The sequence below is a fragment of the Jatropha curcas genome, chromosome 8 (genome assembly GCF_041381405.1).
Source record: "Jatropha curcas cultivar XTBG-Jc1 chromosome 8, XTBG_Jcur_1.0, whole genome shotgun sequence".
Classification (NCBI taxonomy): domain Eukaryota; kingdom Viridiplantae; phylum Streptophyta; class Magnoliopsida; order Malpighiales; family Euphorbiaceae; genus Jatropha; species Jatropha curcas.
In genome coordinates, this window is record NC_143158.1 from 23494501 (window position 1) to 23519117 (window position 24617).

The window sequence follows — 24617 nt, forward strand, 5'->3', positions numbered from 1 at the left end:
AAAAACAATGGATAATAATCATAATTTTAATAAATCATTTTAATTTTTAACATTTGCCAAGTCACTGATCTCAGTGACACCATAATAACCTCTTGATCTTCACCCACTAACCCATTCCTACTTCCTAGCCGTTCAATTTTTCTTTTTTAAATAAAAAGTTAAAAATTAATTTATAATTAAAAGAAACAATAAAAAAACGCATCACTTTCTTTGAACAGATTTTCACTTTCTTTCTCTTTCCTTCTGAGAAATTAATGGCAGCTGAAGAGGTTGATAGGCCACCATCACTCCCTCCTTACCTTGAGGTATAAAAGCATCACCTTTTTCCTTCCATTTTCACTGTCTTTTGAACGAAGAGGAGGAAAAAAAAAAAAAGAAGGAAAATATTTTTCCATTTATTGTTTCTACTTTGATGTCTGTGTATCTGTGCATCAATTTGGGCATGCCGTTTCTGCTGCCAGGTCACTTCTTCTTTTACTTTTGTTTTTCTTTGTTCTTGTTTTGGAAAGTTTTTTTCTATAATGCTTGGATTTATGGACTGTGATAATGTTTATGATTGATTCATGTATAAATGTTGTTGGAGCAATTTTTAATGTTACTTCCTCAAAATTTAAAAATAATTGGCTCTAAATTTGAAATAAGGAAAACAAAATTCGCTTTATCAAGTGAGATGGAAGTTCTTTATCACTCTAAGAAATAGAATATAAATGAGAAATGAAAGATTAAGTCTGAAAGAAACTCCATATTTATCAGAAAAGAGGAAGAGTTGATGGATGCTTCATATTTGACATCTTGTTTGGTGGAGTGAGATGCTTTTGATTTTCATTTGTTAAATTTCTTGATTTGCTCTTTGGTTTCACATCTTGAGAGTGGTGAGGATGATGGATACTAACAGCTAAGAAGGACATTAATGAGATGAATCAATATTTGTTTATTTGTAAGCTCTGAAGTTCTTGTTAGAGCCCGTAAATAAAATTACGAGAATAATAACACAGCGGAAAAATAGAAATATGACACACAGATATTTACGTGGTTTACCCTTAACTGTTTAGGGCTACATCCACGGGACAAAAACCGAATAATTCTTCCACTATTTAAAAATAGTAGGCTTACAAAGAAAGTAATTCAAAAATAGTGGCACTCAAAAAGTGTTTCCCAAATTATCCTCACTATTCTCTCTACCCGAGTTTTAGAACCCAATTCTAAAACTAAAACTCTCAAACAACACTCTCTTCGCTCGGTTGTGTGTGTTGAGATGGCTGAGCCATCTCCTATTTATAGGAGAGGGTGGACGCGTTAATTACGCGTCCACCGAAATACAGGTCACCTACCAAAGGAATCTCTCATTTCCTTCTTTCCTTTTTCAACTACGTGTGGTTCCTATCACGTTTTTTTTTTTTTTTTTATTTGTTTCAAATGTGGGTCCCATTGAGTGGGCACCGCACAACAAATCTCCCCCTGCACACTCAAGTGGGGACATTAGCCATACCACTATCTTTCTGCAAGTGACAAGTTTCTCCGTAGGTAAAGCTTTAGTCATCATATCAGCGCCATTATCATCAGTGTGAATCTTTTCAATTTGAAATAACTTCATCTCCAACGCATCACGTATCCAATGATACCTCACATCAATGTGCTTTGACCTTGAATGAAAGGTCGAATTCTTGCTGAGATGTATTGCGCTTTGACTATCACATAGCAGAATGTACTTCTCTTGTTCTACACCCAATTCTTGTAGGAATTTCTTCATCCACAAGAGTTCTTTGCTAGCTTCTGTAATGGCGATATATTCTGCCTCAGTTGATGAGAGTGCAACACATTTTTGTAATTTTGATTGCCAAGAAACTGCTGTTCCTGCAAAGGTCATCAGATATCCCGAAGTTGATTTGCGAGAATCAACATCACCACCCATATCTGCATCTGTGTAACCATCTAACACAGGTCTATTATCACCGAAACATAAGCAGATTTTGGAAGTGCCCTTAAGATACCTGAGAATCCACTTTACCGCATTCCAGTGTTCTTTACCTGGATTTGAAAGAAATCGGCTAACAACACCAACAGCATGAGCAATATTCGGTCTTGTGCATACCATGGCGTACATCAAGCTGCCAACGGCGGATACATAAGGAATCTTCTTCAGTTCTTCTTTTTCTTTCTCACTTGAAGGACATTGACTGAGACTTAATTTGAAATGACTTGCAAGTAGAGTAGAAACTGGTTTCGCATTGCTCATATTGAATCTGCTGAGAACTTTCTCGATATACTTTTCTTGAGACAGCCACAACTTTCTCTTTTTCCTGTCTCTGGAGATCTTCATTCCGAGTATCTGTTTTGCTGATCCCAAATCCTTCATGGCAAAGGATTTTCCAAGCTCCTTTTTCAAGCTCTCAATTTTCTTAGCATCTTGGCCCACAATAAGCATATCATCCACATATAACAAGAGAATAATAAAGTCACCTTCTACGAACTTTTTCACAAACACACAATGATCAGAAGTAGTTTTCTCATACCCGTGATTTATCATGAAAGAGTCAAACTTTTTGTACCACTGTCTGGGTGCTTGTTTGAGGCCATACAAGCTCTTCTGCAATTTACACACCAAATGTTCTTTGCCTTTGACTCTGAACCCTTCTGGCTGCTCCATATAAATTTCCTCCTCTAAGTCACCATGGAGGAAAGCGGTCTTTACATCAAGTTGCTCGATCTCCAAATTCAAGCTAGCTGCTAATCCGAGCACAACTCTGATAGAAGACATCTTGACAACGGGTGAGAAAATTTCTTCAAAGTCAACTCCTTTCTTTTGACCGAATCCCTTCACAACCAGTCTCGCCTTGTACCTTGGCTGTGAGTTGTTTTGTTCAGTCTTCAACCTGAACACCCATTTGTTCTTCAGTGCTTTCTTACCTTGAGGCAGTTTCACCAACTCATAAGTATGATTCTCATGCAAGGACTCCATCTCATCTTGCATGACTTTCAACCACTCATTCTTTTTACAATCTTCCATTGCCTCTTGGTAGTTCTCTGGTTCTCCCCCTTGAGTCAACAAGTCATACTCATTAGGAGAATATCTCTGGGAAGGTATCCTGCCTCTTGCAGATCTTCTCAATTGAGGCAGTTCTTCTATTGGAGCTGGTTCAGCATCATTCTGAATAGTTTCATCATCATCTTCTTCACCATTTTGTGGTTCTATACGAGGTTTTGCATCAAGACTAACAGGAAACTCATTGATGGACTTTGGCTGTTCATTTTTCTCAAAGTCTTCAATGGTTTGGTCTTCCAGGAATACGACATCTCTGCTTCTGATGAGCTTCTTTTCAACTGGATCCCATAATCTGTACCCAAAATCATCATTTCCATAACCCAAGAAGATACACTGTTTTGACTTCGAATCAAGCTTGGATCTTTCATCTTTTGGAACATGAACAAAAGCCCTGCAGCCAAATATTCTAAGATGATCGTAAGAAATATTTTTCCCTGACCACACCTTTTCTGGAACATCTCCTTTGAGGGAGGTTGAAGGTGAAAGGTTGATCAAGTAAACTGCAGTATTCATTGCTTCAGCCCAAAAGGTTTTAGGAAGTTTAGCATGAGAGAGCATACATCGAACCCTTTCAACAATGGTTCTATTCATTCTCTCTGCAACTCCATTCTGCTGTGGAGTTTTGGGAACTGTCTTCTGAAGTCTGATGCCGTGTTCTGAGCAATACTTCTCAAATGGACCTCTGTACTCACCACCATTATCAGCTCTAACACATTTTAGCTTTCTTCCCGTTTGTCTTTCAACACTGACATGAAAGACTTTAAACATATCCAGCACCTGGTCTTTTGACTTTATTGGGAAAGCCCACACCTTTCTAGAATGGTCATCAATAAAGCTAACATAATATGAGCAACCACTCAAGGATTTGTCACCCATTGAGCAAACATCAGTGTGTACCAAATCTAGAATACCAGGTTTTCTAGATGGAGAAGGAGATCTTTGAAAGGAAACTCTATGTTGTTTACCAGACAAACAATCGGTGCATATCTTTAGAGGCAAACCTTTCAGAGATAGCATTTTCTTCTTAGTGAGAGTCTCCATTCCTTTCTCACTCAAATGCCCAAGTCGTTTGTGCCATAACTCAACAGATGAATCTTCAACTGCATTCACTACTCCTGTGCAAACTTTGGCCTGGGTGTAGTAGAGGGTGTTGAACTTTCTTCCTCGACCGAACACCAAGTTACCTTTGGAAAGCTTCCACGTTCTGTTAACAAACAGATTTGCATATCCCAATTCATCAAGACAATGAACTGAGATCAGATTGAAGTTTGCTGTAGGAGTGTATCTTACATCTTCCAACCAGAGATCATAACCAGCATTGGTTTTGATGCATACTGTTCCAATGCCGCAATTTTCCACATAAGTGCCATTCAAAGTCTTGACATGGCCGTAATCTCCGAGGGTAAGTGAAGAGAAATATTCCTTCTTTGAAGAAATATGATAAGAACATGCAGAGTCAATAATCCATAGAGATTGTTGACTAGTGGAACACTCACTGAGACCAGCATGAGAAATCAGCGCACTACCATCACCAAGTGCGTCAGCATCAATAGCTACTGAAGCTACCTCCGTCTCATCTTTTTCCTCATCATTTTCTTTGGCTCGTTCCTTCTTCCACTTTCTGCAGTGCCTTTGGATGTGACCGGGCTTGCCACAATGATAACAAGTGACACCTTTTCTTGACTTGGATCTTCTCCGTGAATGGTCACATTTGTCTGGATTTTGGGGATATCTAGTTTTGCTTCTCCCCCTCCTTTCTGTAACTGTAACGAGTGCATCTGAGTTGCTACTCGTACCATTCTCCTTACGTCTGGTTTCTTCATTCAGAATGCTTTCCTTAACTGTGGTTAAGGTCAGATTCCCCTCCGACACATTACTGAGCGTAACAGTCAGTGTCTCCCAACTGTCCGACAACGAACTCAATAAGAATAGTGTCTGCACCTGGTCGTCAAACACTATTTTTGACGTCGTCAGTTGGTTTACTATTTCTTGAAATTTGCCCAAGTGATCTGAAGCACTTTCGCCATCTCTGTACTTTAGATTTACAAGCTTTTTAATTAAAAAGGCTTTGTTCTGGGCATTCTTCCGCTCGTACATGTCCTCCAACTTCTTCCAAATTGAATAGGCATCTTTCTCATGAGCGATATGATTTATGACACTCATTTCAACAGACTGTCTGATGGTTGCGACTGCTTTTCTGTTAGTCGATTTCCAATCAGTCTCATTTATTGAAGTTGGTTTGGCCCCTTTCAACTCAATCGTTTCAAAGAGATCTTTACAGCATAGAAGATCTTCCATTAATATCTTCCATACTGCATAGTTTGATGAGTTGAGCTTCACCATTGTGCCTGTTGTTCTATCGTCCATTTTTGACTTGTGCAGAATATTATCACCAACAAAAACCGTATACGTGAATAGTAGTATACGTGAATAGTGACCGTATGACTGAATAGTAACAGTATACGTAAACAGTACCTGTATTCGTGAATAGTAACTGTATACGTGAATAGTACTATGCGTGAATAGTGCTGGGCTTACTTGAAACGGACTCAGCAACAGTAATGCCAATAGTACTGTTCACCATCAACTTTGAGTTACTATTTTACTATTCATCACTAAGTCGATTCTGCAACGTCTATCCGAACTGACTGCACCAATGGACTCGGCGTAATTTTCTCGTCGTCGTGGTATATTTATTTTCAAAATATATCCACGGATCCGGTAAACCTTCGGCTCTGATACCATTTGTTAGGGCCCGTCAATAAAATTATGAGAATAATAACACAGCGAAAAAATAGAAATATGACACACAGATATTTACGTGGTTCACCCTTAACTGTTTAGGGCTACGTCCACGGGATAAAAACCGAATAATTCTTCCACTATTTAAAAATAGTAGGCTTACAAAGAAAGTAATTCAAAAATAGTGGCACTCAAAAAGTGTTTCCCAAATTATCCTCACTATTCTCTCTACCCGATTTTTAAAACCCAATTCTAAAACTGAAACTCTCAAACAACACTCTCTTCGCTCGGTTGTGTGTGTTGAGATGGCTGAGCCATCTCCTATTTATAGGAGAGGGTGGACGCGTTAATTATGCGTCCACCGAAATACAGGTCACCTACCAAAGGAATCTCTCATTTCCTTCTTTCCTTTTTCAACTACGTGTGGTTCCTACCACGTTTTCTTTTTTTTTTATTTTATTTGTTTCAAATGTGGATCCCATTGAGTGGGCACCGCACAACAGTTCTTCGCACAAATTGCTTCCTTCTTTATAATAAGAATTCTTTGTGGTTTTGAAGCTGTCGACAGTAACTTGTGGTAAACATAAGTTCACATTTTCTTTGGCTGCAGTTGACATTTTCTGTAAACATAAGTTTTACAGAATTCTTCAATAAGAATTCTTTTGTGCACGCTTTTGTTCTGTGATTAATTGGGGTAATTGGTTGGAATTACAAAGGGTAAAAATTTTGAATTTTTAAATATTACAACTCTTATAAGATTTGATTTGATTTTACTTTCACTTTGACGAGACATATGAGAAAGAGTAGTAACACACTGTTTTAAAAATATTATAAAGTTAATATGTGCAATTAATTTTCCTAAGCTTATGGGCAGATGGTAGGTGGTCTGAGGGCAAAAGATTATATATTTTCATAGGCAAAAATTATATATTTTAATCTGGATAGTTGAATGTCTGAATTGTAATATTAGTTACAAAAAATTGAGTAGGATTGAATTTGGACTGTTGTCAATGCAGGATCAGAACTTTTGCACGTTTGTTATTATAGTTGTTGTTTATCCAAAAGTTAATAATGAGGATTCAGGCTTTTCATTGGTTGCATTTTTATTATCTCTATGTTCATTTTGTCTTTCCCCTCTCCCTCTCCTTCCCGTTTTCCAGTCAAACGACCATTGTTTTTGGCGAGTGAGGCTCTAAAATCATTTATTCGTCGCAAGGAGTACGATTCAAGCCTTGGTTTGCGCGATTTGAGCCCGGATCGAGAGAAAATTCGACCGAAAGGGTTTGGCGCCGTCGCAGCAACTTTTCCAGCCATTCACGCCGTTTTAGGTGACCTAAGAATTCGAGGTAGGTTTCGATCGATTCCTCTCCTCTTCCTCTTTCATTTGACTGTTTCGGTGTTGAGTATGGTGGCCGGAATCGGAAAACCCAAAGCGGTGTCCACGGAACATTCTAGGTCGATTTTCTGCCAAATGGTTCACATCCACCTTAATTTGATCACATATTAGTGATCCTTTCGTCCAAACGAATAAAATATTGTATCGTTTGTAAAATTGGGTGGTTCGATTTGCCAGCCAAGGTGCACGGCTGCCGGCGGCTACGGTCCAGTGGCCGGTTGCTGGGGACCCTAAATGCAGAATCTCCGGCCCTTCACGTGGAGCACGATGGTACCGTCGATATATTGACTCGTGAGCAATAACTTCGAATTCTAAATAAATTGCAATTTTTTTCGATTTAAATTGTTGAATTCTCATCATGCGCAGAGGAAAATAAGGCTGGCGCCTGGCTCTGCTCCACCAAGTGTGAGACAATAGTGCACGCCAGGTTAGCGTAAATGTTCAAAAAAGCGAAGAACGTGATATGATGTGACGTGATATGATGTGACAATGTAGGCATATCTGACTTAGTGGGTTAATATTAATGGTACTACATGCGTTTGTGCACGCTTTTGTTCGGTGATTAATTAGGGTAATTGGTTGGAATTATAAAGGGTAAAAATTTTGAATTTTTTTAATATTACAACTCTTTAAGATTTGATTTGATTTTACTTTCATATGACTGAGACATATCAGAGAGAGTAGCAGCACAGTGTTCTAAAAATAATATAAAGCTAATATGAATAGCAATTAATTTTCCTTGAGTGGTAGGTGGTTTGGGCGTTGATAAAAGTACCGTTCATTTTAATTTGAATCGTTCGATATCTGAATTTTAATCTTGGCCGTTGATATAAAAATTGTGTAGGATTGAAGTTGAACTATATTAGTGGGTCCACGCTGGTGGTAGAGGTCACGTGTAGGTGGACAATAGGAGAAAAATATCTTGTCTTGAGAGGACATACTTGGTAATCTTGCAATATATAATTGTCACTGCACCAAGTGAAATCGAGTTTGTGTCTCCAATTTCCCAAGTAAAATTCCAGCTGTCCAGGTCCAATTTTTCTTTTTTAAATAAAAAGTTAAAAAATAATTTACTATTAAAAGAAAGCATAAAAAAACACATCACTTTCTTTGAATAGATTTTCACTTTCTTTCTCTGACCTTCTGAGAAATTAATGGCAGCTGAACAGGTTAATAGGCCACCATCACTCTCTCGTTACCTTGAGGTATAAAAGCATCACCTATTTCTATTTTCACTGTCTTCTGAACAAAGAGAAGGAGAAAAAAAAAAAAAAAAAAGAGAAGGGAAATATTTTTCCATTTATCATTCTTATATTTTTCAAAATGATAATAATAATATTAATTTTAATAATTTCGTGATTAGATTTTGTTCTATCTATAATTGATCTATTATTTTTCATCTGTAATTATTTTTCTTTATTTATCTGACTTTTTTTATTTTTTTATTTTATGTTTTCTTTTTCATGTGTCTAGAGACGAGATTATACCCATTTTGAGTTTAGAGCGGTTTGCTGCAAGCTCTTGTTTAACTTCTCAAATAAGAAGGAGAAATAAATTTGGGGTTTTTTGTTTGGGGTTTTTTTGTTGAATGTTTTTATTATGAATTGATAACATGAGGCTGTTGTCTGTTTCTAATTTGAATCTTTTTGTTTAGGTGTGTGATTGGAGACTCTCATTTGCTGATGCTGCTTATTTATTGTTTCTACTTTGATGTCTTCGTATCTGTGCATGAATTTGGGCATGCCGTTTCTGCTGCCAGGTCACTTCTTCTTTTACTTCTGTTTTTCTTTGTTCTTGTTTTACAGAATTCTTTGATGGTAAACATAAGTTTTACAGAATTTGAGTAACAACGGTGTTCTTGTTTCCTTCATTTGATGTGGCAGCTTCCTTTCCCTTTTTTTTTTTTTTTTTTTTTTGTGAAAACCCATTAGTAGCAGAACTTTAGATATTCTGGGATTTTTAATAGAGTATTTTTATATATTAAATTTGTCTTATTGCTCTATATATTAGCTAGGTTATTAACTTAATTTAACCTCAAGCTCATGATTGAATATGGATATACATTAAAGCTTGTTGTTCACTTTGTTGGATGCTGTTCTTGTTCCCTTTTTGCTTAGTGTGTTAAACATTTCAGTTCTATTATTCTTTTTTTTGCTTTTAAAATTGAAAGCATGTGATTGTCTTCTTTCTTGAGTACTTTTATGGCTTATTTTTCGAGATATCAATTTTTTTTTTATTCTTAAAGTTGCTGTTTCACCTAATGAAATACCCCGAATTTTTATTTTCGAAACCTTTGAATTTTTATTAAATCAAAAATTTCGATTTTTGACAGTATGGGCCGTAAATAGTGAACAATTCTAATTTGAGTTCAAGTTTTTGCAATTGGGCCCAAGCCCAAATATAATGTCGAAAATTTTGAATCGAGAACAGTGAAATTTTCGAATAATAAAATGAAAGTCCAGCAATTGATCTATTATGTATATATATATAAATTAATTTTCCTAAAAATCAAATATGATTACTAATTATATTTTTATTTTATTTAGTTAACGGAGGAATGTTATGAAACTTAATTAAAATAATTAAAATAAATTGAACTGGACCCGAAACGGGAGTTGATTTTTCGAAAACCACACGAATAATCTGAAAAATAAGTGAAAAACTTGCAAACCGAACAAAATAGAGCCGAATCATTGAAATTAGACCAAACCGGTTCGAATCGAACCGGAATGGTCTAGAAGCCCAAGATTTTTTCTTTCTTTTCCTTTTTTTTTCTTTTTCTTTTTCTTTTTCTTTTTTTTCTTTTTTTTCTTTTCTCCTTCCTGGCGCCAGCGCCATGCGCGCGACACCCCTCCCCCTCCCCTTTTTGCTTTTCTTTTTCCGACCACCGGAGACCATCGCCAACCTCATTGTCGCCTCGTCACTGCAGCAGCCCTCGCTTCCCTTCTTCTCTCTCTCCTTTCGTTTCTGGCGTACACTCACAGGAGACTTGCGAGTTTGTGATCGGGAAATCGCGTGGTCTCTTTAGCTCAACCCTCCGGCGATCGATCGACTCCAGCTTCATCCCCGTCGACAGCGTAGCTCCGCTCCCTCCTTCTCCATCGTCATTCACCTACTGGTGCAGCAAATCGCAAGGAGTTGCGACATCGTTCTTCGGCAGGGACAGTGGCATTTCTTTTCTTTCTTTCTTGCACTTTTCCGACGAGGCCCCCCACCAGCCGGCGGAACCAGCTCCTCCCTCGCTGTCATCTCTTTACCCCACGTCACTGTTCCTTCCTCCGGCCAAATTAGCGACGGCAGAATCAGACTTTGCTCATTGGAGCTGTTTCCGGTCACTTTTATCCAAAATATTCAGTTTTTCGGTATTTTCGCAACTGTATAAGCAATTTCCAACCTTTCTTTTAGTAATGTATGTTGTTTTTTTTTTAATTTGATTGAAGGATTGAGCATAAATCAAAGTTTATGAAGGGATTTTCATTTCTAGCTTTTATTCATGCTATTTTATTAGAGAAATTTAATTCTTCATACTAAATTTAGGCTATAACTAATTTAATGAGCAATTTAGTACAATTAGGATTAACTTCTCAAGTAATGTTAAAATTTACTTAGATGATTATTGCTATGAATCATGATATTGGAGGAAAAAACTAGGTGCTAAGCTAATGTTGAACAAAATTCTAGGAGAAGTATTTAAATTGTTACGTAATTGAAGCTATGAGTTGAATCCTTATAAAGAAAAGGTTAGATTATTGTTACAATTGCTTCCGCATTATTCTATTACTTGGACCTTGAGAATGATGGGATGAGAATTGATGCGATAAATAAATTTCTTGCCGAATGGCGAATTTGTTAGCATGTAGGTTGTAGGTTTGATTAGAAACTTGGTTTTTGTATTGGTATGAAGAAAGAAAGACACATATAAGCTTATGTACGACTTATGAGGTATATTCATATAAATGTGTGGGAAGAGGTTAAGCTTGAAGTCTTAAATGCCTAGGTACCAATGAAAAGATATGGAATAAGAATTAATCATGAAAGTTAATTATGCACATATGCTTGTATATACATACGTATGTATCCAATGACTGATAAATGATGTTATTTAGAATATGAATTAAGCTCATGTAAGTTGTTATGGATGTTAAATGGCGATATTGTCATTTAAAGGCGGACGGGTATTCGATTTGATTGATTGCTCGACGGATGGGCTGTGTGTATTAATATTATATATATTATTGTGATATTTAAATAGGTAGATAGTCCTATTTTTAGGGGAGATGCTGCCGAAATTTCAATAGAACCTAGACTAGTTTTAATTAATGACATGATTAAATAAGTTCATTTAGATTAATTCTATGACTTGGTACATAATAAATAGAGTGCTCTGATTATTTATTATTATTTTTATTACTCATATAATTATTTTACATATTTATTTATTTATTTTCATTATTATTGTTATTATTGTTATTTATTTTATTATTGTTGTTTATTGTTAAGACTATTTATTTATTTATTTGCATTTGATTTTGGATGTCTAATTGTGCATTGCATTACGATGTTTAATTGATTAATATGCTTGCATTTAGTTGCAATACTTGATTAATTGTGTTGTGATAATGTCGTGCTTTGCTGTGTGGAATTGGGATGAAGTGGGTCACCATGGGTTTGTGAGGACGGTTGGACCATCGGCCGGGTAAATGGGAGATCGGCGCCTCCGTGTGTACCTACTGTCGTGATTTGTATGATATGGAAAACCACAGGTTGACTTCTTTATTGGGCGCACCTGATAATCTAGATTTGATCGCAGCCCGCAGGGTGGCCTCTTGTTGTGAGCGCCTGATGATCTAGATTTGATGGAGACGATCAGGTTGCCTCCTGTTGGTATGGGAAAGAAAAGAGAGAATGGAAAAACAATGAGGGGGCTGGTCAAGTGAGGATTAGACCGGTCGGCCAGTATGGGGGATCGGCTCCTTGGTGCACACGTTATGAGAGGATGGGCCATGTGGGAGGACGGCTCATCGGGGTTTCGGTGACGCCACAGACCAATTTTCACGTGATGTGATTATATGAAGATGTTAATAATTGTGAGTGCTGGTGATATGCCATTTGTGTGACTGGCTGTGTGAGCATATAACTAATCGGATGACTAGATTGATATATTTATACATTTGTGTGACTGTATGTGTTGTGCAATAATTATCACTTTAGGAAAAACTCACATGTCTTGTTTAATTTTTCAGGAAGTAAGTTCCTCTTTAGTTCGATTCAGGTTACGTTTCTTCGACGCAAGGCATCAAAGAAATTTTCCTTAGTTCCATAATTATTCCAGTATGTAACTGTATGTATAAAAGGCTATGTATATCAAACAGTTAGTGACTCCGCAGTTGTAGAATTTACTTACATTTAGTCGTGTATTATCGTAGATGAAATGATTCTGTGACCCTATATTAGAAATGAGATGAAATAAATCTTGAGGCTTATTTTTTTTGTAATATGGGCTGAATATTTGAAATTTATATTAAGATAGCAAATTTAGTGTTTCAGACTTACTACGGGCCTCGGGGGCCTTAAACTTACCTGGGCCCTAGTGCCGGTCTGGCCCGTGGAATCGGGTCGTGACACCTAAGTTCCGGTGATATTTGTTTGTTTTTCTTTAATTTTTTCTTACCATACTATATCAGCCTAGAGATTGGCTAATGAACTTGTAAACTATGTATGCAGACATATCACGATGCTAAATTGAATCCTGTCCTTTTGTCTGAACTTCATTTGTCATTTCATTGTTTCTAAAATCTTTTTCATTTATTTTGGATTGTAGGACAAAGGAGCAACTTGGTTATGTTGATAAATGCAGCCCAAAAGTTATACTGCTAGTTTTATGGCTTCTGGTAACTAGTTCTTTTCACCTATGCTGTCTAAGTTGTATATTTATTGGTCCCATGGTACAACCTTAAATGCAAAATCATATTATGTTCTAAGATAGTCAATTCACCTAATAATCGCACCATTAGTAAAATATTTTGAGCTCAAAGGTATAATAAAGTACTTAATTGTATTGATTAATCATATAATTATTATCTTAATAATTTAATCAGAAGCAAGGAGTCATTTACTTTTCCTCTTCTTTTTGCCTTATTTTTATTAATTTAACCTTAATATTTAATCTTGAATTTAATATCTCTTTAAAAAATCTTAAATCTTAATGTAAATACTTGATGATTTTTATTTTTCATTTTTAACTTTAGAAAAATTATTTTTTAAAATATTTATATATAATGCAATAAATGTAATTTTTTATTTGGTACAAAATATAAAGTAATTTAATTGTTTTTTATTAACATTTATAGTAATATTTTAGTGATACAAAATATAAATAATTTAATTTTTTATTCATGTGTGTATATATATTTACTTTTTTGTTTTTCATAATTTTATTGAGACCATTTTATAATTCATATAATAAAACTATTATTTTTAAAAGGTACTAAAAATTGGTCCTATAAAAGTATGGCAGCAGGTCTTTTACCCACTTAAAATATTACTGCCAGAATCCAAGTCCGATTATAAGTAAGGGATTCAAATCCGTTTAGGTACCTCTTTAACATCAAAAAGTTTTTTATTTTTTATTTTTTAAAAATAAAAACCAAATAAGAATTATAATATCGAATATAATTATTGCACTAATTGTAATTGAAAAGGTGTATATATTTATTTTTTTAAATTATTTTTAATATTTTTAACGAATAGTGATACTTGAGTCGAATATTTTTTTATCTTATTTAATTTTCCGGTCATTATATTTAATTAGAAAATTAAAAAGCAATAATATAGCCCTTTATTTTTTTCTTATTTTCAATATTTTCTCATTTTCTAGTCGAGTATATAAAGCAAATTAGCTTGCTATTTTTCAACAATTTTGCTAGTATCTCCTTGAGTTTGATCAACTCAAGAAATTTTAGCCATTCCAAAATCTGAAATTTCTGGATTCATATATATATATGCATCAAGGGACACAATTCGTTGGTAAATTGCTTTTTTTTTTTTAGTATGCATATAACTACGATAAATTGTATATCCTTTTTTAAAAAATATTATTTATAATGATCCTTAAAAAAACTATTCTCTTTGGCCCAAAAGAATAGTCCACTTTCTATTTTTACATAGATTAAGAAAGTAGTGATTATTATAGTTAAAAAACAAGTTTATTTATATAACTTTTCTATTATGTCATCTTAAATAATATATGAGGAATTATTATATTGAAATAATAAGTAAGAATTTACGAGGATTATTGAAACTAAGATAAAATTTAACAAAGACATGATATACAATTTAAGAAATAATTATAATGCAAAAAAGAAAAGCAAATTATATTTTGGGACAAACAATAAAGGAATGATGTATTATTTTTTTATAACGGAAAGAGTATATTAAATAAATTAGTTGGTGGGACCATTAGCCTCTTGCTTGGTAATATAGGTTGATAGGTTGAAACAAATCTTGAGTGATAATTCAGTGAAGTAAGGCTTTTGTGTTTTGAGGGTTAAGTTTAGATTCTCCATGTTTGCATTCTAAATCTTTTGTACATTTACTTTGCATTTTTATTCACACACACACCCATTTTGTTGAATAACCATACAAAAGGCTTTTATATGATTTTAGTTTGTATTTCTTCAGTTTCTAATTGCTGTTTAATTCTATTTAAACATGCATTATTGGTTATATCTTTTATGTCTTCTTCTTTAGATTTTATTAAAGAATTAATTTCTAAAATTTTAATAGAATGAGCTTTTAGTAAATTTAATTGTTTCTTTTTAGGTTTTTCTGTGAATTCCAAATAAATTTTATGATGTCTTATTTTAAATTTAATACAATCTTCTTTAACTGAATATGGTGTGATTAGGTTTATAAAAGGAGTTCCTAAAATGACCATATAATTGATTTGAGGTGATAATAGAAATACTGAGTTTATTTCTAGACCTTGATTTACTATTTGTGCATCTGTTTTACCTATAATTTCGAGTTTAGATTTATTTGCAGTACTAAGTTTTTCATTAGTTTTAGACCAATATCTCTTAGGTATTAAATCCGATTTTATACAATTCAAATCTGCTCCTGTGTCAAACAGTGCAATTGCATCTAAAATAAAATCATTTATCCTAAGATTGATTTTTATTAAGTATTTCCTAGAAGTTATTTCTTGTAATAAATTGAGGAAATTACCATCTACGTCTTCATTTAATTGGTTTATGTCTTCTTTTATATCATTATCTTGTTCGTCTTCAGAAGAACTAGATACAAATTGGGATTCTAATAATTTTAGTAATTTATCATGCAATTGAAATCCCTTTTTTAATTCTTTAACTTCATTTTTTAGTGTTTTAATTTTAGAAACTTCTTTTATTAAATCTTTTTCAATATCGTCTTTATTTAAAACATTTAATTCTCTATTGATATCACTAACATTTTCAGTTATAGCTGAAGCTGTTGGTGATTCAAGTGATGAATTTACTAAATTGGATTGTTGATTAACATAGTTATCTACAGGATTATAAACTGCCTGTGGAATGTGAGAACTATAATCAACACCTTTCATTTTATTAGGAATGTCCGAGGTAGAGTACCTAGGTTTTACTAAAGTTTGAATTATTGGTTTATGCTCAGGTTCTTTATATTTAGCATAAATCACAGAAGGTATGGAGGAACTGGGTTTATCATTTTCATTTGGAGTAACAGAGGAAGATGACCCTGTATACCTCATACTTTGACTTCTATTAAATTTTAATGTTACTTTACCATCTTCAAATTGTTCAATTTTTTGTAAATTGATATTTGGTTTTAATGGTTCTAGTACTGGAGGAGGTACAACTCCTTCCAAAATCCATTCATCCGGAAGTGTGATGTCTTTCCATTGAATGGTTTTAGGTATCACAGTGTTTGTTTTAGTTAAATCCGTTTGAAGAAAACGTGTTTCTCCAATTTTAGGTTGTAATTTATATTTAGTACCAAAAGCGGAGTTCATTGCTTTATAATGAATTTTATATATTAAAGCTATAGGAATAGATCCTTGTTTCATTTTATAATTATGGGTTTTAATTTCCAAAACAATACTTTCTAAAATATTTAAATCATTTAATGAGACAATCATATCTGGATAGATCTCAAAAGAGATCGGTCCTTCACTTAAGCTAGTCTCAACAGATCCTACTAAAGAATCTTGAAAGTTTAAAAATCTAGCATCTCTTACAACTGCAAGAATACTAGTGTTTAATCCTTCTCTTGTTAAAGGTTTTATTCCTACTTGTATTAATCCTATATGAATATATTTATATTTTTTACTTTTATGGTGTTGCAAAGTTTTAGAAGATAAAAGAGTTATCCTTTCAAAAGGTTTACTGAGTTGAAAATCTCTTTCTTCAGTTTTAATCACATAATCGGTTTTAAATAAGTTAAATTTATTAATTTTATAAATTTGTTCTTTATCAACTTTAGGTATTTCCCATTCATCAATTGCTTTACTAAAATCCTGTAAAATTAATTCATTTCTGTTAATGACCCTTTTAATTTCGGAGTTATCTGAGTCTTCAGATCTATTACTACTAGCCGATCTACATAACAAAGGATCCATTTTATAAGATACTATAAACCTTAATGACAACTGTTCCGGTTATACCCTTCCTGTTATACCCTTCGCTGCCACTCACACATGGGTCTTAAGCACGGGTTCAGACGGAATAGGTTCAATGGAACAAAGTCAAGACTGTTTATAATATATTATAAAATGAAGTCTTTATATGTATACCAACAAGCAGATCTAAATCTTTAGGCTCTGATACCAACAAAAGGAAAGGACCGTTTAATTATTAAAGAATTAATTTCTAAAATTTTAATAGAATGAGCTTTTAGTAAATTTAATTGTTTCTTTTTAGGTTTTTCTGTGAATTCCAAATAAATTTTATGATGTCTTATTTTAAATTTAATACAACGATTTCTTAGTTGTTTAAATTATGTTATTGATTTTTATCCCAATTTAAATTGTATGATAAAACCTTTGCATGATCGTTTACGTAAAAATGTTGGTCCTTGGACAAATCAGCATACTCAATTGGTAAAAAAGATCAAGTCTTTAGTCAAAGAAATACCTTATTTGTATATCCCTAATCCTACAGCATTTAAAATCGTTGAAACGGATGCTTCGGACATAGGATATGGTGGTATTTTAAAACAACTAATAAATGGTAAATAGCGTATCATCCAATATACTTCTGGTCATTGGATTCCTGCTCAACTTAATTATTCTACTATTAAAAAGGAAATTTTAAGTATAGTCATATATATTAATAAATTTCAATCTGATCTTTTAAATCAAAAATTTTTATTGAGAATTGATTGTAAATCTGCAAAAGATATTTTGCAAAAGGATGTTAAAAATCTTGCCTCTAAACAGATTTTTGCACGATGGCAAGCATTATTAAGTGTTTTTGATTTTGATATTGAATTTATTCCTGGCAATCAAAATAGTATCCCTGACTTTCTCACCCGCGAATTCCTACAGTATCATGGGACGAAAGAAGGATAAAAGCAAGGGCAAAGAATCTAAAGAGGAATCTTCCTCCCCTAGTAAAGCTCTTTCTGAGCACTCAGATGACCTTAGTAAAAACCTAAACACTATATCCACCCCTACTAAAGACCTTAAACTATGGATTGAGGAACTCTCTCAATCTCCAGAAGTTCTTAAAGCATTACAGTCAATGGCATCCTCTTCAGCGGGGGACACAGGTATGTCTTCTACAACTAAGGCGATCGTATCCGCCCATGGTACGGCTATTCCGTCTCAAACGGTAGACGGTAAAGAATTATCAAATCCGTTAATGGCTGTGGATTTGCTAAAAATCCAATATCATAAAACCAGTAATATACATAAATGGTTTGTAAAAAATTATTTTGACTATGAAATTCCGATCGAGGATGGCTATAATAATATAAATCCTTGGTTGATTTCAAAACGATATTACCCTGAGGATTGGTATTTTATTCCAAATGACCTTTCCAAATCCCAGGAATATTATCATAATATTTTGATTGATACTGACTCCGTAAAAATTAAACATAATTTTGATACTAAAAATAAATCTATTATTTTATATTCCTCTATTAAAATCCAACGGATTCTTCATCCTCAAAGTTGGCCTGCACCATCTCTTTATACTCCAGTAAAATTCAAAGTTTTATATAAACATATACATAGTACTGTTTATAATTATTTTGATTATATGGAAGCGTGGGACAAAGTTTTTTGTAGTCAAAATCCCACTTATACTCATTCATGGTTAATCTATTTTGATCAAACCACTTTTACTAAAATCAGTAATATCCCCAATTGGTTTAAACGTTGGTGGCAATATAAAGGACTCTCTGAGGAGATTATTCCTCATGGAATCCATTATCTGTTTCAATATTTTAAAACCCATTATAAACCCACACCTGAAGAAATCAGTATACCATCCTTAATGTATTACTGTATGACCTTCTTCACACCCTGGGTTTATCAATGGTTTTTTGATTCTCAGCCTCTCCAGGGAACCTCCATTCCCATGATAGTAAAACGCCATAAAATTAAATGGTGGGGATCCTTCAAAAATACCACCACTGAACTTAAAATTAATCAATGGATCCGCAGTAAATTATCTCAGCCCATTAAACCAACTCTAACCTATGCATCTACATTGGCCATTTCTGAAAACTCACAATTTGGGATCCAAAAAGCCCAATGCCAGGCCCGGTTAGCAGCCGCTAAAACTCCTGAGGAGTATAAACTCATTTGCCAAGAAATGTTCGAACATTTGACAACTAGTGCGGACCAAAGAATAAAAACTTCGTCAAGTAAAGCAATTGGTGCATGTTCATCCAGTAAGCCCATTAAAAAAGCCCATAAAGGTAAAAAGAAGACTTGGGCCTCCGTAGCATCTTCCTCATCCTCCAACTATTCGACCAGTGATAGTGATGATGAAGACAGCATTACATCCGCCATAAAAATTAAAAGTAAAGATGATAAATCTAAAGCAAAGTTAAAACTGAAAGGGAAAAGCAAAAAACAGGTAAAAGACAGACTTAAAAAGAAAAAGCAGGACAACTCATCATCCTCTTCTTCGTCCTCTTCCTCGGATAATTTGTAAAAGCATCTTCAACAGTAAAAAGTAAAGATTCAAAGGCAGACAACTTACTGTTCATCCACAGTAAAGTCAACTACAGTAAAGATTCGATGGCAGACAAAGAACTGTTCATCCACAGTGTAAAGCAAATAGTAAAGATTCCAATCTATGTTATTTAAAGAGAGCCTCTCCTCTTTGTGAAGGAATAAGTTTTAGATTTACCTTGTTTCTCTCCTCTCCTTTACTGTAAGGGTTCAAGGCTAGAAGATTCAGGTTAGTCTGAACTTATCAATTAAATTTGTATATTTTAAATCTTGTATTTCAATTTTGTAATAAAATAAAAGTTTTATTTTGTATATCATATTAAACTGCTACTTCTATAAGTCCGTGTTAACGGCACCTTTCTTCTTCCTTCTCCACACTCTGACTTGATTCTGGGGATCCCAAGTCAAGGTTGCAGGAACCCTAAACCATAAATTAAAAACTTGTTTGTGTTTTGATTGTTGTATAAGTATGCTCTATGGATGCAGCTTAGTCTAATCTTCCACATCAGAAAAACTGTTTAAATTGTATGTTGATTCTGAAGTAAAATATTAGATCTAAACAGTATTTGTTTATAAATAGTATTGGTATATCAGCTGGAAACACATAACCTCCTGGTGTTTATCATTGCACTTGATAAACAAGGGAAACTTTGTGCTACAACGCTACGTACCATACTTAAACATATTAAATGATTTATATGATAATAAATCCAATTGATAATAGTATCTTACTTGATATATATATTAATGATATGTTCATTAATATGTATATTGATGTAGATCGTTGTTTAGTAAATGCTTATGTTGGTTTTGATATGTATGATATGTTTCTAAACCTGTAAGATCTAAATCTGAGATTTGTTAAACGGTCCTTTCCTTTTGTTGGTATCAGAGCCTAAAGATTTAGATCTGCTTGTTGGTATACATATAAAGACTTCATTTTATAATATATTATAAACAGTCTTGACTTTGTTCCATTGAACCTATTTCGTCTGAACCCGTGCTTAAGACCCATGTGTGAGTGGCAGCGAAGGGTATAACAGGAAGGGTATAACCGGAACAGTTGTCATTAAGGTTTATAGTATCTTATAAAATGGATCCTTTGTTATGTAGATCGGCTAGTAGTAATAGATCTGAAGACTCAGATAACTCCGAAATTAAAAGGGTCATTAATAGAAATGAATTAATTTTACAGGATTTTAGTAAAGCAATTGATGAATGGGAAATACCTAAAGTTGATAAAGAACAGATTTATAAAATTAATAAATTTAACTTATTTAAAACCGATTATGTGATTAAAACTGAAGAAAGAGATTTTCAACTCAGTAAACCTTTTGAAAGGATAACTCTTTTATCTTCTAAAACTTTGCAACACCATAAAAGTAAAAAATATAAATATATTCATATAGGATTAATACAAGTAGGAATAAAACCTTTAACAAGAGAAGGATTAAACACTAGTATTCTTGCAGTTGTAAGAGATGCTAGATTTTTAAACTTTCAAGATTCTTTATTAGGATCTGTTGAGACTAGCTTAAGTGAAGGACCGATCTCTTTTGAGGTCTATCCAGATATGACTGTCTCATTAAATGATTTAAATATTTTAGAAAGTATTGTTTTGGAAATTAAAACCCATAATTATAAAATGAAACAAGGATCTATTCCTATAGCTTTAATATATAAAATTCATTATAAAGCAATGAACTCTGCTTTTGGTACTAAATATAAATTACAACCTAAAATTGGAGAAACACGTTTTCTTCAAACGGATTTAACTAAAACAAACACTGTGATACCTAAAACCATTCAATGGAAAGACATCACACTTCCGGATGAATGGATTTTGGAAGGAGTTGTACCTCCTCCAGTACTAGAACCATTAAAACCAAATATCAATTTACAAAAAATTGAACAATTTGAAGATGGTAAAGTAACATTAAAATTTAATAGAAGTCAAAGTATGAGGTATACAGGGTCATTTTCCTCTGTTACTACAGATGAAAATGATAAACCCAGTTCCTCCATACCTTCTATGATTTATGCTAAATATAAAGAACCTGAGCATAAACCAATAATTCAAACTTTAGTAAAACCTAGGTACTCTACCTCGGACATTCCTAATAAAATGAAAGGTGTTGATTATAGTTCTCATATTCCACAGGCAGTTTATAATCCTGTAGATAACTATGTCAATCAACAATCCAATTTAGTAAATTCATCACCTGAATCACCAACAACTTCAGCTATAACTGAAAATGTTAGTGATATCAATAGAGAATTAAATGTTTTAAATAAAGACGATACTGAAAAAGATTTAATAAAAGAAGTTTCTAAAATTAAAAACTTAATAAAAATGAAACAGATATTAAAAACTTATACTTTTGAAGAATTAAAATATGAATATTTAGAGTATAAATTAAATACACAAAATGATATAAAATTCTTTGATTGGTATGACTTAGTTAGAGAACATGAATCTAATAAAGAATTAAATCCAATAACAGCTAGAGATAAAAGACTAGAATTCATTGTAAATAATCAAACAATAAAAAGTGATTTTCCACCTAAAACAATTAGTAAATTAAAACATCAAGATAATGAAATTATCTGTGCACCCTATAAAGTTACTAGAGAAAACGATGTAAATAGTAAACTAATTGAACAAAATAACTTTAGTAATGCCAGTTTAATTTGTTTGAATTCACGATTAAAACGGATAGAACATTTATTAGGAGATAAACCGTTAATTACAGAAAATACAAAAGAAAAAGAAACTGTAAAAACTCACATGTTTAAACCTTTTCAAATTTCTAAAACAAGTCAAACTGAATTTGTAAACAAGTTAAAAGATCAGTTAAGTAGGCTTGAAGTGCATTCAGCGACTACTCAACAAGCAGCTCCTGATACCCCTCAAGCATCAAGAAATATCAATAATTTAGAAGAAACTTCTACCTCTGACATTAGTGAATCAGAGTCAGAAGATATAAAATAATTTGAACTAAACCCCATAAATCATCATAGAGAGATAGTAAATAGAGCACCAGATTTAGGTATAATCGATAAACCTAATGCTATAAATCAATTTAAATATAATGCTTCAACTATTTATGAATGGAACATAGATGGTTTAAGTGAATATAATATATTAAGCATATTGCAACAAATGACAATGGCTGCAAATGCTTATAAAACTCAGTCAATTATATCTGATAAAGCTATAGCAGAAATTTTAATTGCTGGCTTTACAGGACAATTAAAAGGTTGGTGGGATTATCACCTAACTGACCAACAACACTTGGAAATTTTAAATTCAATTCAAGTAAATGATGAAGGAGAACCTATATACGATGAAAATGGTGAAGTAATTCAGGATGCTGTGTCATCTTTAATTCTCACTATTTCATTACATTTTATTGGCGATCCATCTCATTTAAAAGATAAAAATGCAGAGTTACTAAGTAATTTAAAATGTAAATACTTAAGTGATTTTCAAAATTATAAAACTACTTTTCTCACTAGATTAATGTTAAGGGAAGATTCCAGTCAAGCTTTTTGGAAAGAAAAGTTTTTGGCAGGACTACCTTATTTTTTAAGTGAAAAAGTTAGGAATTCTATTAAACAACAATTTGGTAATCCAATTCCTTATAGTAAACTGACTTATGGACAACTCATAAGCATGGTACAAAAAGAAGGATTACAAATATGTCATGATTTAAAATTGCAAAGAACGATAAAAAATGAAATGCTTAAAACTAAGAAAGAATTAGGCTCATTTTGTAAACAATTTGATTATGGCATAACATCTTCTCAAAGATGTGATGGCCAGTGTTCTAGGATACATAAACCTAAAAAACATTATACACATAAATATAATAAACATTATAGAAAGCATTATAGGTCTACACCCAGTAAAGAAAAATATTACCAAAAAGAAAAGTTAAAACCTTATAGAAAATATAAACGCAAACAATCTTCTAAACCTTCAAATAAAACTTCTTTTAAAGATTTAACTTGCTATAGTTGTGGTAAAAAAGGACATACATCTAAATTTTGCAAATTTAATAAAAAATTACATGAATTAAATTTAGATGATGAAGTGTTGAATAAAATTCATGCTCTATATCTTGATTCTGACACTTCAGAATCTGAATATATAGAAAGTGAGAATGAAATTGATGAATTAGGAACAACAACTAGTTGATCTGACAAATCTTTAAATGTATTAACTAAAGATCAGTATACACTTTTAGAAGTGGTAAGTAAATTGGACGATCAAGAAACTAAAGCTAAATTACTTCAACAACTCATTAAAAGTTTTGAAGATAAACCAGTAAAAGAAGATATAACTCCTAAAATTCAAACTAATACTTATGATTTAACAACTATTTTAAATAAAAATAAACGAAAAGAGATAGATGTAGAAGATGTAAATAAAGATTTATATAAAGAAATTAAAACACTAAAAAATGAAGTTAAAGAATTAAAAAAGGGATTTCAATTGCATGATAAATTACTAAAATTATTAGAATCCCAATTTGTATCTAGTTCTTCTGAAGACGAACAAGATAATGATATAAAAGAAGACATAAACCAATTAAATGAAGACGTAGATGGTAATTTCCTCAATTTATTACAAGAAATAACTTCTAGGAAATACTTAGTAAAAATCAATCTTAGGATAAATGATTTTATTTTAGATGCAATTGCACTGTTTGACACAGGAGCAGATTTGAATTGTATAAAATCAGATTTAATACCTAAGAGATATTGGTCTAAAACTAATGAAAAACTTAGAACTGCAAATAAATCTAAACTCGAAATTATAGGTAAAACAGATGCACAAATAGTAAATCAAGGTCTAGAAATAAACTCAGTACTTCTATTATCACCTGAAATCAATTATATGGTCATTTTAGGAACTCCTTTTATAAACCTAATCACACCATATTCAGTTAAAGAAGATTGTATTAAATTTAAAATAAGACATCATAAAATTTATTTGGAATTCACAGAAAAACCTAAAAAGAAACAATTAAATTTACTAAAAGCTCATTCTATTAAAATTTTAGAAATTAATTCTTTAATAAAATCTAAAGAAGAAGACATAAAAGATATAACCAATAATGCATGTTTAAATAGAATTAAACAGCAATTAGAAATTGAAGAAATACAAACTAAAATCAAAACTTTAAAGGAAGATATGGAAAATAGACTTTGTGCTGATCATCCAAATGCCT

At 32.7% G+C, this 24617-nt stretch overlaps 1 long non-coding RNA gene across 19 annotated transcripts; it reads left to right on the forward strand.

Annotated features, from left to right (window-relative positions):
• Positions 1 to 78: 78 nt before the first annotated feature.
• LOC105629701 (uncharacterized) lies at positions 79 to 19589 on the forward strand. 19 transcript variants are annotated; one of them, XR_016322129.1, is made up of 7 exons: positions 4487 to 7131; positions 7359 to 8211; positions 8343 to 8386; positions 8655 to 8940; positions 12425 to 12512; positions 13003 to 13072; positions 17740 to 19589. It is a non-coding gene; the product is annotated as an uncharacterized LOC105629701 (long non-coding RNA). The 19 variants fall into 19 exon arrangements; XR_016322133.1 differs by lacking the exons at positions 4487 to 7131; positions 7359 to 8211 and adding an exon at positions 79 to 305 and having other exon boundaries at positions 8836 to 8940; XR_016322130.1 differs by lacking the exons at positions 4487 to 7131; positions 7359 to 8211 and adding an exon at positions 82 to 305.
• The last annotated feature ends 5028 nt before the right edge of the window (positions 19590 to 24617 follow it).